The sequence below is a fragment of the Ursus maritimus genome, unplaced genomic scaffold (genome assembly GCF_017311325.1).
Source record: "Ursus maritimus isolate PB19 unplaced genomic scaffold, ASM1731132v1 scaffold_15, whole genome shotgun sequence".
Classification (NCBI taxonomy): domain Eukaryota; kingdom Metazoa; phylum Chordata; class Mammalia; order Carnivora; family Ursidae; genus Ursus; species Ursus maritimus.
Genome location: NW_024423897.1, coordinates 16,180,804 through 16,193,503, shown reverse-complemented (window position 1 = coordinate 16,193,503; position 12,700 = coordinate 16,180,804). Strand labels below are relative to the sequence as shown.

Genomic DNA, 12,700 nt, shown 5'->3' with positions numbered 1-12,700 from the left:
ATTACTTGGTACCTCCATTTCTCATGGTGACTACCCAGACCCCATGATAATTAGAAAGTAGTTCTAACATGTCTAGAGGTGGGGAGGAGGGGCACTCTCTCTTGCCCTCACTTACACATCAACATTAGTTTTGTTACCTTGAACAAGTCACTTGCCTTCTCAACAGTTTTTCTAATCTGTAAGTGGCAAAATGGTAATGGTAGTTGTGATAAGATGACTTGTAGGCCCCTGGCACAGCACCTGGCAGGCAGTAAGTGCTTAGTAAACATTTCTTACAGTTCCTATTATTTGCTTGAGTAACTCTTTAAATTTCCCAAAACTTTCATGCATCTCTTACTTAAAGTCTCAAGCCTAATGGGGCCTCTTTGTGGGAAGTCAATCTCATTTGACTGTTGAAGAAACGGAGGCACAGAGAAGTAGGGTGGCTTGAGTGAAATGACACAGCAAGCCAGGATCAGGTCAGATCTCCTGACTTCCAGGGGTGCTCCCTCTTGGACCCAAGAGAATAAATCCAGGGACTTTACCATCTCCAGGCCCAACCCATACTCAAAAGTTCCCACGAGAAGCTTTGTTCCTGTGACATATGTTGATGCTTTGGTGAGAACGTGTGGCAAAATTATTCCTTCCTCACAGCCTGGCTCAAATATTGTCTATTTAAAGGAAATTCTCCAGCTCCCCAGACTGAATTAATCCTTTTTGCCTTGTGTTTTGGACAAATACCTGATTAGGCACTTACTATCATACCATAACTGAATTGTCATTGACCAGGAATTTTGTGAAGTAAAAAACAATGTCTTATGCATATTTGTATACTAAACAGTTCAGAGTAGGTGTTCCCTAAATATCTATTGAATTAATTATACTTAGTTATTTATGGTGCCACTTAATTAATGGTGCCACTAACCATGAGCCCACTTAATCTTAGAGCAGCCCTATGAGCTAGGTACTATTATTGTCCCTATTTTTTGGACAGGAATACTGAGGTCTATGGAATAAAAGAAATTAAGTAACTTTCTGAGATCATACAGTTAGAAAGTGGCAGGACTACAATTTGAATCTAGATCTTACCATCTTGAGTGCTGAGCCCTTAACTGGTTAGTTCCAGGTTCTCATGCCCATTCACATGGAGCTTTTTCCTCCAGGTGATAAATACCTATTTCCAGAAGCTGTCCAGTCCAGCCTGCCAAGAGAAGTGAGAGGGAGCTGGGGAGTTGTGAGCTGAGTGGAACAGAAGAGTCTGAAAAAGACTGATTGCTTCTATATGAAGAGGCAAATGACTTCTACTCCTCCCAAGTGCCTCTCCCTAAGCAGCCTCATGGCTCAGCCACATATGAGGTTGTGGCATGTTGGAAAGCCTTTGAGAAATGGTATCTATTCTTTTGAAGTTGACCTTTTCCAGGGTCCATGAGCCAGCTGACCTTTGTATGCCCCCTCACCTGCAGTGGCTGAGAACTAACTCTTCAGTAAGCATTCCTCGCCTGTTGCTACATCAAGTAAATGGAAGTTGCCAGAGTGCGATTGGGACCAGGAGTTAGGTCTCCAGAAGGGAGATTCTACATGGAGAAATACCAGTGATAATTTCAGTGGGACTGGAACTATGGAGGCACATATAATGGATATGGAGCTTCTGGGTCAGGAAGTGACAAAGAAGGGGCATGTGCTGAAAGTCCTCGGAGCAGGTCACATAACTGTCTGGGCCTCAGGATCACCATGACATGTCCCTTAACCCAGCTTCCTGGTTAAGTTCAAGCAAAAACCCATGGCTCCTACCCATGGCTCTCCAGTCTTTGGACCGGAAGGGGCTTTAGAGGTTATCTAATCTAGCAAATATGTAATATTCATCTTCCCACTCCACAGCCCTGTGCCCAGAGCAATGGCAGACATCAGTAATTGATGGCAGTATTCTCTCTGAAAAGGCCTAGGTGCAGCCTCAGAATCCTTTAATAATTAGTGGTCTGTGCAATCATGGAGTTGTCCATAGATGCCAACCAAGACCTTTAAATTTTAGTTTAGTTTTCTCCACATGGTTCCTTCTTAGGAAGGAATAGGAGGCTTGGGGAATCCTTCCTGGGTAATAGAGGGTTTTGTGTCTTTGTTGGATATCACTCACGGTAACCTGAGGTCTTGGAAAGAATACTAGATCAAAGATATGAAGTCAGGACCTAGCCTTGATGTTGTTGCAAAGGAGTTGAGTGATCTCAGGCAAGGCATAACCTCTCAGGATCTGTTTGCCACATCTGTAAAAGTAAGGGCTTGAGAGTAGTGCATGATTGCCATGGACCCTCTTTTAGTAGTATGGCTATGTTGAGATATGGCATGCCCTTCTCCTAGGGGGCAGTGTCTATATGCCCTACATCACCGAGGGCAAATGTGACAATCACACTTCCACTCCCCACTCCCTTGCCTGTAGCTTCTGCTGGCAATATGGACCCTGTGTAGACTTGGTTTTAGAGTCCTTTTCATCCTTTTTGGCAGGAGGTATCCAGGCAGCCCCTACCAATTGATCGAGGTTTGTAAGGAAAATAAAAACCATTTCCCATCTATTGTGGGCTGAGTTGTGTCTTTCCAAAACTTAATGTTGAAATTCCAATCCCTAGTACCTCAGAATGGGACTATATTTGGAGACAGGGTCTTTACGGAGGTAGTTAAATTAAAATCAGGTCATTAGGGTAAGTCCTAATTCAATATGACTGGTGTCTTTATAAGAAGAGGAAACTTGGACAGAACAATGTACAGAGGGTAGATGATGGGAAGACATAGGAGAAAATGGTCATCTGCAAGCCAAGGAGAGAGACCTGGAACAGATCCCTCCCTCATGGCCTTCAGAAGAGAGTCACCCTGCTGACATCTTGATCTTGGACTTCTAGCCTCCAGAACCATAAGCCAATGAATCTCTGTTGTTAAAGTCACCCACTTAAGGGTATTGTGTTATGGCAGCCCTAGCAGACTCATACACCATCCTTGCCTACATGGAATCTGGCAGGAGAGAAGCAAACAAAAATACAAAATAATTAGAGTAGCTTATTTTGTCCTCATTCCCATTGTAGAAGTCTGGCCTTGAAGATCTGGTGAGTTTGGGGTTTATTGTCAAGGAGCTAGAAAAGTAGAATGTGGAAAGCTATTCTCCTACTTCTATGGGCTTGGGTAAGCTTGAACTTCTCTGAACTTCATCTCCTCATCTGTAGATGGAGATCTAGATTGAAGCAGATGTTTTCAAACTCCTTCACAAGCATCAAAATTCTTTATTCAAACAAAATTTAGGCAGACATTTAATAGGTAAAACCTAAATAAAAATGAAGTTTTTGTGATAGAGGTAGAAATGTTGGGGAGGGGAGTGTCTTAGACCTGTCTTCTCTCTAGTCCCTAGACTCTTAGCACAGCTAGAATTACAAAGACCCCATCCCAAGTCAGACATTCTGCACATCTCAGAGTCTAACATCTGAGTCCATTGGATTGTGGGACACTTGAGAGAGGAGCTGTCTCTTAATTAACTTAGCATAATGCCAGGTATACAGCAGGCACTCAAACACATGTTAAAGGAAGGAAGGAGGAAGAAACAATTGGAAAACAAAAGAAAGAATAGCAGATGTTGCCACAGAATTCCAGAGGTGGCTTGAGTAGTTCTGTAGATAGATCTTTAAGACATTCTATTTTGTTTGCTTAGGAGAAGTCTCCTGGAGTTCCCTAGCATCGGACAGAGCCTGTTGATTTACCTAGAACTTCCTTGCCTTTTCTAGGAACAAAGGCCACAAACTGAAACTAAATCAGGCACTGGAGAAATAGGGGTGGTTGGAAATGGACTAAAATCTCCAACAAAGCCATGAGTTAAACCGTTATTTCAGACCAGTTGGGGTTTGACTGGCTGAGGGTTAGAAAGAAAAGCTGGGAGCTTGGAAGCCTGGGGCTGGGAGGTTGGTTGTCTTCTCAGCTCCTAGCATTTCACCTGCTAGATGGCGCTGTCCTCTAAGGAAAGACGCCGGCTCTGCTCCACCAGGACTCAGTCCAGGAAACAGGAACAACTGAAGTTGAAAAGAATTGATGGGCAAGAGGTAGAGGAGCTGGAACACAACCCTTTCCCCCGCAGCAACATCTCCTTTTGTGGTGGTTCTGGTTTCCTTTACAGTTCTTATTTTGCAGTGTGGGGGTTTCACACACAACATCTGAACAGTCACAGGGTCTTTTGCTCCTAACAAAAGTGAATAAGTGTGTGTGTGTGTGTGTGTGTGTGTGTGCGCGCGCATTGTGAGGAGGGCAGGGATGGTCACCGAGGTTCCGCCCCAAGGCTGCAACTTACAAATGACATGTCCCAGCCCTGGTCTTCGACCTTGACTTAAATGAGATCAGTTGGAAAAAAAACAATCCTTTCTTCATTCTGCTCACCAAGCTGGACCCCTCGGATTCCTGGTGGCTTTCTTTACTCTGAATCCTTCTCACTTAGCTCCAATCTGCAGGGGCAAACTGCATGTGGGGACTGAGACTCCCTTTCCCGGGGCAATGTTAGTGTTACACTGACGGGCTGGCTCCATCCGGGTCTGCATGTGAAATCAGGGCCGCAGCCTGCAACTACTCCCACTCTATCAGCAGCCAGAAGGAAGGAAAACAAAGATAAGGGGGGGGGGATGGAAACAAGGAGGGGACCCAAGAGGAGGGAGGGGAGGGCTGAGGAAAGACAGGAGACAAGGGAACAAAGACTAGAGGTGAAGAGTGAAGGGGGTGGGGAAAGGCAAGAGGAACAGGAGGGACCAGGTGTCCAGAAAGAAAGGGAAGGGCTGTATAGAGGAGCTGTGGTGGAGGAGAGAGGATGGACCAATGGGGGACAGGGGAAGACAAGGAAGCTGGAGTGGTGCTTTCAAGTCTGTGCGAAAGCCGGGAAACTGCATAGGCAGGGGAAAGAGGCTGTGCCAGGCAAACAGGAAAACAGAGGGAGAGGAAGTCTAGTAATTAGAGAAAACCTGACCAAGGGCCTGAAAGAAGGGGAAAACCTCTGCTATGGGAACACTGAAGAAGGGCAAAGCAGCAGACAGTGGCAAGGAAGCTTTGAAGCAGGAGGGTGGAAGCAAGGAAGGCAGAGAGCAGAGCAGTGAGAACCTGGAACAAGGGAAACACAGCACAAGCAAGAGTGAGGGAACGGGGAAGGAACCATTAAAAGAATGCTTACCTTACAGTCATAAACACTGGAATGTGTGTGTTTTGGCCTGCGGCCATTGTCCAGGAAACACAGTGTGGCTTTTAAGCAAATTGTGGAGTGGTTGGTCCACATGTTAGTAGCTTGCCCTGGTCTGCTGCTTTGAAATGCAGCTGCTCTGAGCTGCCCACTTGGCGGCTGGCAGGCTGCTATTGGGGACATCAGATGGAACCGGCTGTCTGTACCCAGGGTCATTCCTGCTCGATTTATGGTGCTCTAAGTTCAAAGGCACCAGCTTCTCTTCTAGGACGACTGCTTCCCTTTGGGGGCTAAGAGTTGAGATGTGTATCATGCCGGTGACCTGCTTGCTGTCTCCTGAGTCATTGGTTCCTTTGAGGATGTTTCTTGGTGGGACTGGCTCTGGGAGGGCAAAGGGGGAAACACGTTAAAGGCAATGCAGGATGGATGTTAAGGGAAGGGTCCCTGGAATCTGACAGCCATAATTTGGCTCCTAGTTTTCCCATTTTACTCTGTAAACCAGCATATATGTTTTAGTCTCTCTGAGCCTCAGCTACTTATCTGTACAATTGGGCTCACACCGATCTCACAGGGTTCTAATGACACCTAAAGGAGATGATCTGTGCAGCTGACAGAGTGGCTAGCTCATATTAATGCTCACTAACTGCTAGATGTTCTTCTTTGTATTATTATTCAAGACCAGATAATGCTGTGTGTGTGTGTGTCTGTGTGTGTGTGTGCACACGCGCACACACATGCGAGCATGTGTTTTGGGGAATCAGTCCTTGAATGCAGAGTAAGGGTCTTAGATTTGCAGGTGTTTTATATATTTATTTATTTTTAAAATATTTTATCTACTTATTTGACAGAGAGAGAGAGACAGCAGGGGGAGCGGCAGAGGGAGGGGGGAGAAGCAGGCTCTCCACTGAGCAGGAAGTCCGATGTGGGGCTCGATCCCACGACCCTGGGATCAAGACCTGAGCCGAAGGCAGATGCTTAACCGACTGAGCCACCGAGGTGTTCCTGAAGGTGTATTAGCAAAGGAATGATTGTAAAGATAGATCCCTCAGTGACATGTGTGCTGCGTAGGGAAGTATGGGAGTCCATTTTGGTAACCAAAGCATGCATGAGATGGTAAGAAACTGGACTAGGGATTGGGGGGGGGGCTGAAAAAAATATAAAGCATTTTGAGAGGCAGTGTGGACCTGAAGATCTTTATGATGGACAGGTGGTGGGAAAGGGACATTCTAAACATGACTCCAAGATCTGTGGGCCTAGAACAAGTTCAGAGGGAGCTCTCAAGCTAAGAGTTTTTTAAAAGATTGTAAAAAACAAAAATGAAAACAAAGAACATGTGACAAAGACCATATGTAGTCTGCAAAGCCAAAGATATTTACTATCAGGCCCTTTATAGAGTTACCCCACCCCTGGCCTACCTAAGGTATCAGAAGAAGGCTCTGCTCCCAAACTGGGAAGCCTGGAGGGGTTTCATACAGAGTGCAATGTCCCCAGAAAATTAGAGCATTGGGACTAAAGCAGGAGTGAGGTTTGTGTGAAGAATAGACCAATGTAAGAGTCACATATGCATTCCATAAATATTTTTTGAATGTGGGCTCAGAAGATAGAGCTGGTTGAATCCCGGCTCTAACTGCCTACCTGTGACCCTCACTAGGTTTTCAACTTCTGTGCATATCAGTTTCCCCACTTGTGAAATGGAGATAATAAGTCTGCTTACTTCCCGGAATTGTTTTTGGAGGGTTAAACGTGATAAGACATGTAAAGCATTAAAACAGTGTCTGGTGCACAACCCACAAGAAACACTAGATTTTGCTGTTATTGAGAACATAGAGGCCCAGAGACGGAAATGAACATGGCATATGCTGAAACAACAGTGAGGTGGTGGATTGGTTTGGTAAATAACAGTAAGTGAGTATCACTTGTAATTATTACCATCAATATTATGACTTTATTGCTGTCATTGGAACTTGGGGTCTGGTCTTGGGACCCCAGTGTTCTCCGTAAAGGATGAGGTTTAGCTAAGATCCCTTCCAACTCTGTCTTTTTTATTTTTTTGTCAATTTTTCCCTCCTTCTTCATTTCCCTTCCTCTCTTCCCTCTATGCGGAACATGCTTAATTCTCTTTGACATTTCTGACAGCAGGGTCATTTCTTCCCCATTCTCTTTAAAAATCCTGATCATGTAAGAACTGGTTCTATTTTTCCCTTCACCATTCCCAGTGATCTCTTCCTTTTGCAGCCCCTCCCCCTCCAGGCGCTTCCAACAAAAGAGTCAGGTCATTTTTCATGCGGTATCAGCTGAGTGTCAGCCTCCAAAGCCTTCATCCTTGTTTCTCTGAGTGTCGGAAGTTCTCTGTCTTCCTACTAGGACTTTCTGAGAGCATGGAGTGGATCCCAGAATTTCTAATCCTTCCTGCTGCAACCGAGCCTCTTCCCACACTTTGTCTGAGAAAAAATGATTGGGGGAAAGAAAAAGCCAGCGGAGGAGCAAGGCACGCAGCCCTGGCGGGCTCAGGCTGGGGTCTGTGCTGGTGGACAAGCTGCGCCCTGCCTGTTACTCACGGCTGCCTTGAGAGGCCAGTCAGGGGAGAAAGATTAGGGTCATCAAGATAAGGCAGAGAATATTCAAACTGGAAGCAAGAAGGGGCTGTTTTTCCAATAGTAAGTAATCAGGGAACAGGAGGATGTAATTTGCAGATTAGGAAAGTGAACAAAGAACATAAAATTAACTTTATAGCAAAGAGGAGCACAGTCTGTTTGAAGAAATAAACCTCCATAAAGCATTATTGTTGATAAAATCAGACTGTTGATTTAAACTAAGTAGGAAATATGACCAAATCAGGGAGACGATGGGGGCTCAGTGGAAGTTGAAGTTGAAACTTCAGGCAGGGATGGAGGGCTGGGATGGAGGGGCCTGATGGGGCGTCCCCGCGCTGGGGGAGAAATGTAGGACCAAAGCAAGAATGCGTGTGCTAAGGGCATCGATAGGAGGGACGTGCCATACCAGGATGCCTCAGCCACCTTCACTTAGGGATTGTCTTTATTTGAAAAGTGGCATTGATTTCCAAGAATTGGTAAATAACAAATATGCTCTTGCACCCATGCCGTCCCCCCTCCCCCCTCCTGTTTTAATTCTCAATACCCACAAAAGCTCATCTGAAACACCAGCAACTCCCTGTTTGAACACTAGTAGTGACCTTCATACCAAAGCAGAAGAGTCCCAAAGCAATCCTGAGGTGATTAGAACAGGGCTTCTGTCCCCTTTTATCAGAGATAGGTTGACAAGACTAGGATAACACTCCAGCAGTGGGTAGTGAGAACTCCAGCTCTGTGCTGGGAGCTGCCCTTTATTTTTTGTTTTCCCATGCCAAGTCTTCTTGTCCCCACATTGCCTAGCATGCGAGACAGATTTATTGTTTTTGCTGCTTTGACCTGCTGAGGCAGGTCTTCCCAAGACAGGTTCGGGGAAGCATCCCTGTTCAGTAGTGTACTCAGAAGTCTCCATTTGCCCCTCCCACTCCATTTTTCTCCCTTTTCTATCTTGCTCTGAGCCCTGGAAGCTGCATCTTGGAAACCCCTCATCTTCTGGCTTTCTGTAGAGTATAGTTTATGGGAGGCCCTAGTAGAACACAAGTAGACTAAAAGAGAGAGAGAGGGCAGAGCCTTATGGCCTAGATTCCCTCCCTGCCAGGCTGCAGGCTGGAAGTGCGTTTCTCTACCAAAGGTCAGAGTGAGTTCAGGGCCCTGGCCTTGTCCATTCAGGCACAGGGTATTCACAGTCCCCTTATAGCTGCTAAACTTGGATTGCTTCACCATCCTTTGTTGGCTTCGTTTAAATGTATCCTTGCATTTAACAGTCCCTTCGTTAAGCTCTCTTCTAATGCCCCCATTTGAGTGTGCCATTTTTGTAGGACCTTGGAGGATAGAAGTAATGAGAGCTCCTACTTGGAAATCAGAAGGCATGGGTCACAGCTGAGAGCCTATTAGAAGTTGACCATGTGACCTGGCAAGTTGCTTCTGCTTGTTGGCCTTAGTTTCTTCATCTGTGAAATGGAGATGATGGTGAGACCATCTTTCAGTTAAAGCATGCTATAATTCTGTTTCCACTAGGGTGTAGTGGGCAGGGTTTGGAGGAAAATTAACATAATTTTGAATCCTCGTTTTTATACTTCCTAAATGTGTGGCCGTGGCCAAGTCTCTTGATCTCTTTGAATCTTGGTTTGCATCTTCAGTAAAACATGGAAGATAACCCTTTCCTTGAAGTTGAGGGGGTGCCTCCTTTGGCAGCACATATATTAAACTTGGAATGATACAGAGGAGATTAGCATGGGCCCTGTGCAAGGATGACATGCAAGTTGAGGGGGAGGATTAAATAAAATTGCATGTTTGAAAGCAGCTAGAACAGTGCTCATTACATGGGAGGCATTCAATTCACATTAGAACCTTTCTCTTCTTTACCGGCTTTCTTGAAGGGAAATGGAAGAAGCTGCTAATTAAGTTTCTTCCACTCACAGCTTTGTCCACATCTAGACCTATCTGTGGCAGGTCATGCACTTAAATACTGAAACTTACAGCAACAATTTTACGAGTCTCACTCCATATACTTTTTTAAAAGTCTTTACAAAATCACTTATGGCAAGTTTGGAAGTGTACAGGACTATGGGTTGGGTTGAGCAAGAGCTCTTTTTGGCTTCAAATCTAGGTATGAATGATTACCATGAAAAATTAGAGGCCCAATCCTTCACTTATGATGGTGACTTTTGCATAAGGAAGAAAGGTAAGGTCCCTGAAATGTGTCAGCTGTACCAGAGAACTCTGAGCCGTGAAAAAAATCCTTGTCCTGGTCAGAAGGCTAGGTAGCCATGTGGCTTAGTACCTGGGGCCTGCTCCTTCTGGTTCCCTCCCTCCAGCTAACCACAGACCTGCCCTTCTTTTGAAGGAATGGCTCCAGGGAGAAATCTTCAAGGACAAAGAGATTGGAAGGAATAAATGAACTAGAATCTGTGAGCTAAGATGTAAGCAAAAATAAATAAACAGAATTAGAGGTGGAAAGAATGGAAAGCTCCAGAGCCAACAAACTTCTTTCCCCTCATGCTTAGGCATTTTCCCTTCAAGAAAGTTCTAGCCAGGGAGAGACATCTAGTAGAAGTCTGCAGGTTGACTTTGAGTATGGAGTGTTTGCATTATCTGTTGACTCACTGATTCACTGATTTCATGCAACACAAGTTTAATGAGCTCTCCTAAGTGCTTAATTCAATGATCATAGCTGGACACTAGTTATTATGTCCTAGTTCCTTCAGAAATCAAAGGAGTCCTTGCTTTGGGGAGAGCTTCTTAATTCATCATGACCAAATAGTTAACCCAGAGAGAAAAGAATACAAATAACCACTACAGTTAATTCCTTTAAAAAAAATATTTTTATTGTAAAATTAAACACAGACGCAGAAAACCAAACCAAACAAATGTGTGGCTTAGTGAATTATTATACAGTGAACACCCTTATAACTACCACCAAAATCAAGAAATAGAATTGCCAGCCAGCCCTATAACCCCTCCACACGGCTCATCCTAACAGAATCCTTTTCTACCTCCTGAAGTAATCACCATAGTGACCTTTACAATAACCACTTCTTTGCATTTATTTATGGTTTTATCACTCAAGTGTGCACCCCTAAACCCCATAGTTTAGTCTTGCCCGTATGTTTTTTAACTTGGTATCCCTTTTAGGTCTCTTCTAATCTATGGTTTCCTCCCTCCACCTCTTTCTTTTCTTTATCTGGTGATGAATTTGGTCCCTTTGGCCTGTCAAGTTTCTTAGAGTCAGATTTGCTGACTGCTCAGTCATGGAACAGTTCAATGGGTTCCTCTGTCTTCTGAATTTACCGCAAACTGGGAGCTGGATCCAGAGGCTTGACCTGACACAGGTCTGATCCATTTAATAAGGTTAAGGTGGTGTTATGTCTTGTGCCTGGCTTATGTTGTTCTTTAATATTAGTTGAAGCAGATGCTCAATGTCTACATCCATTAATTCATTGGGATTTGAAAAACAGTAATATTTTAATTCTATGTTTCCTTTTAATTATCATCTGGAATAATTTTATCAAGAGACACTTCCCCTCATCTACTATTTTATTATGTAGTACTAGAATTCATATAGGATAGATACGATAAGGTTTTATTATTTCCTTTTTTTACCCAGTTTTCAAGATGACAGTTGGATCATTGTTTTCTCAGAAGTTGACCAATTATTATTTTTTAAATATATGTCATAAATTCTTGAATTTATTTATATTTATATTTGATGAGTTTCAGTCTATCATAAAACTCAGATCTTTGGCCAGTGGAAAACTCTTCAAGGTGCTTCCTGAGTTCTTCTGACATGACCCTAGTAGTTTTTGACAGCTTCCTTCTAACTGCATGTCAAGATGTGCCAAACTCATCATAAACATTTCCTGCCTCAGACCTGGAATTAGCTGTTTCTCCAAGAAATCCTAGTTTAATTCAATGGGATATGTCATTTGAAGATCAAATCTGAAAGCTATGTGGTTGACTTTTGTTTTTAAGTCCTTTTAATGGAAAGAGCCGGAATAAACAAATACCCCATGAGTTCGTACTGATATTTCTAATTCAGATTCATATCTACAGAGTGTTTACTTAACATCTTTTATTATCGAAGTAGTTCCTTTCTTTCACTGAAAATCCTTTAAGACATGGGGGATGGTAGAATTAGAATATCCCATAATTAGCATTTGCTTTTTTTGTACTTTACATATACAACATTCTCAGAATAGTAATACTCATACTATGACTGACATTATTGTTACTGAAAGCAGATAAAATGGTTTTTTGTGTATGTTGATCATCTCCCCATTTTTTATAGTTGTAGTATATTTTCATTTTGAATCATACACTAGAGTCTCTACCTTTTAACCCTCATTTATTCTTTTATCTACAAGTAACTATATGTCTAATATTCACTAGCAATACCTGTCTGAAACTTGTTCTTTAGTAGACTCCTTAGGAAGGGCTCATGGGAATAATATTCTGAGTCTTAACATGTTATTAGCAGTTTGTGAATTCCTGGATAAAAAATCCTTAGTTCACATTTTCTCTCCTTGAATATCTTAAATACATTACTCTAATTTCTTCTGGCAAAAAGCTTTGCTGTCAAAGAAAAAAATCTGAGGATAATTTAATTTGATTTCCCTTTGTAAGTTATATGCTCCTTTTTGCCTAGGTATCTAATTTCTCCCCCTTTTCTTTTAAAGACAGTATTTTTTTCTGGAATATGTCTTGGTTTTAGTCATTCTGGGTCAGTATTCTCAGGTGTATGGTATGTTTTTCAACATATAGTTCAAATCATTTTTTATATTAGGAAAACTTTATTGTATTACAGTTTTTGGTATTTTCTTTGTTCCCTTGAGATTCTTCTGTTCCCTTGGTTACTTTTTCAGGGTCTCCTAATGGTTGTATATTGGATCCTCTTTGCCTATCTTCCAGTTAACTCTTTTTAATGTAAATTACAATTGTTTGGATTTCA

General features: G+C 43.1%; 1 non-coding gene across 1 annotated transcript; it reads left to right on the top strand.

The window, feature by feature from the left end:
• Window positions 1-9,431: 9,431 nt before the first annotated feature.
• On the top strand, window positions 9,432-9,540 carry LOC121102795. The gene has a single exon (XR_005834918.1). It is a non-coding gene; the product is annotated as a U6 spliceosomal RNA (small nuclear RNA).
• The last annotated feature ends 3,160 nt before the right edge of the window (window positions 9,541-12,700 follow it).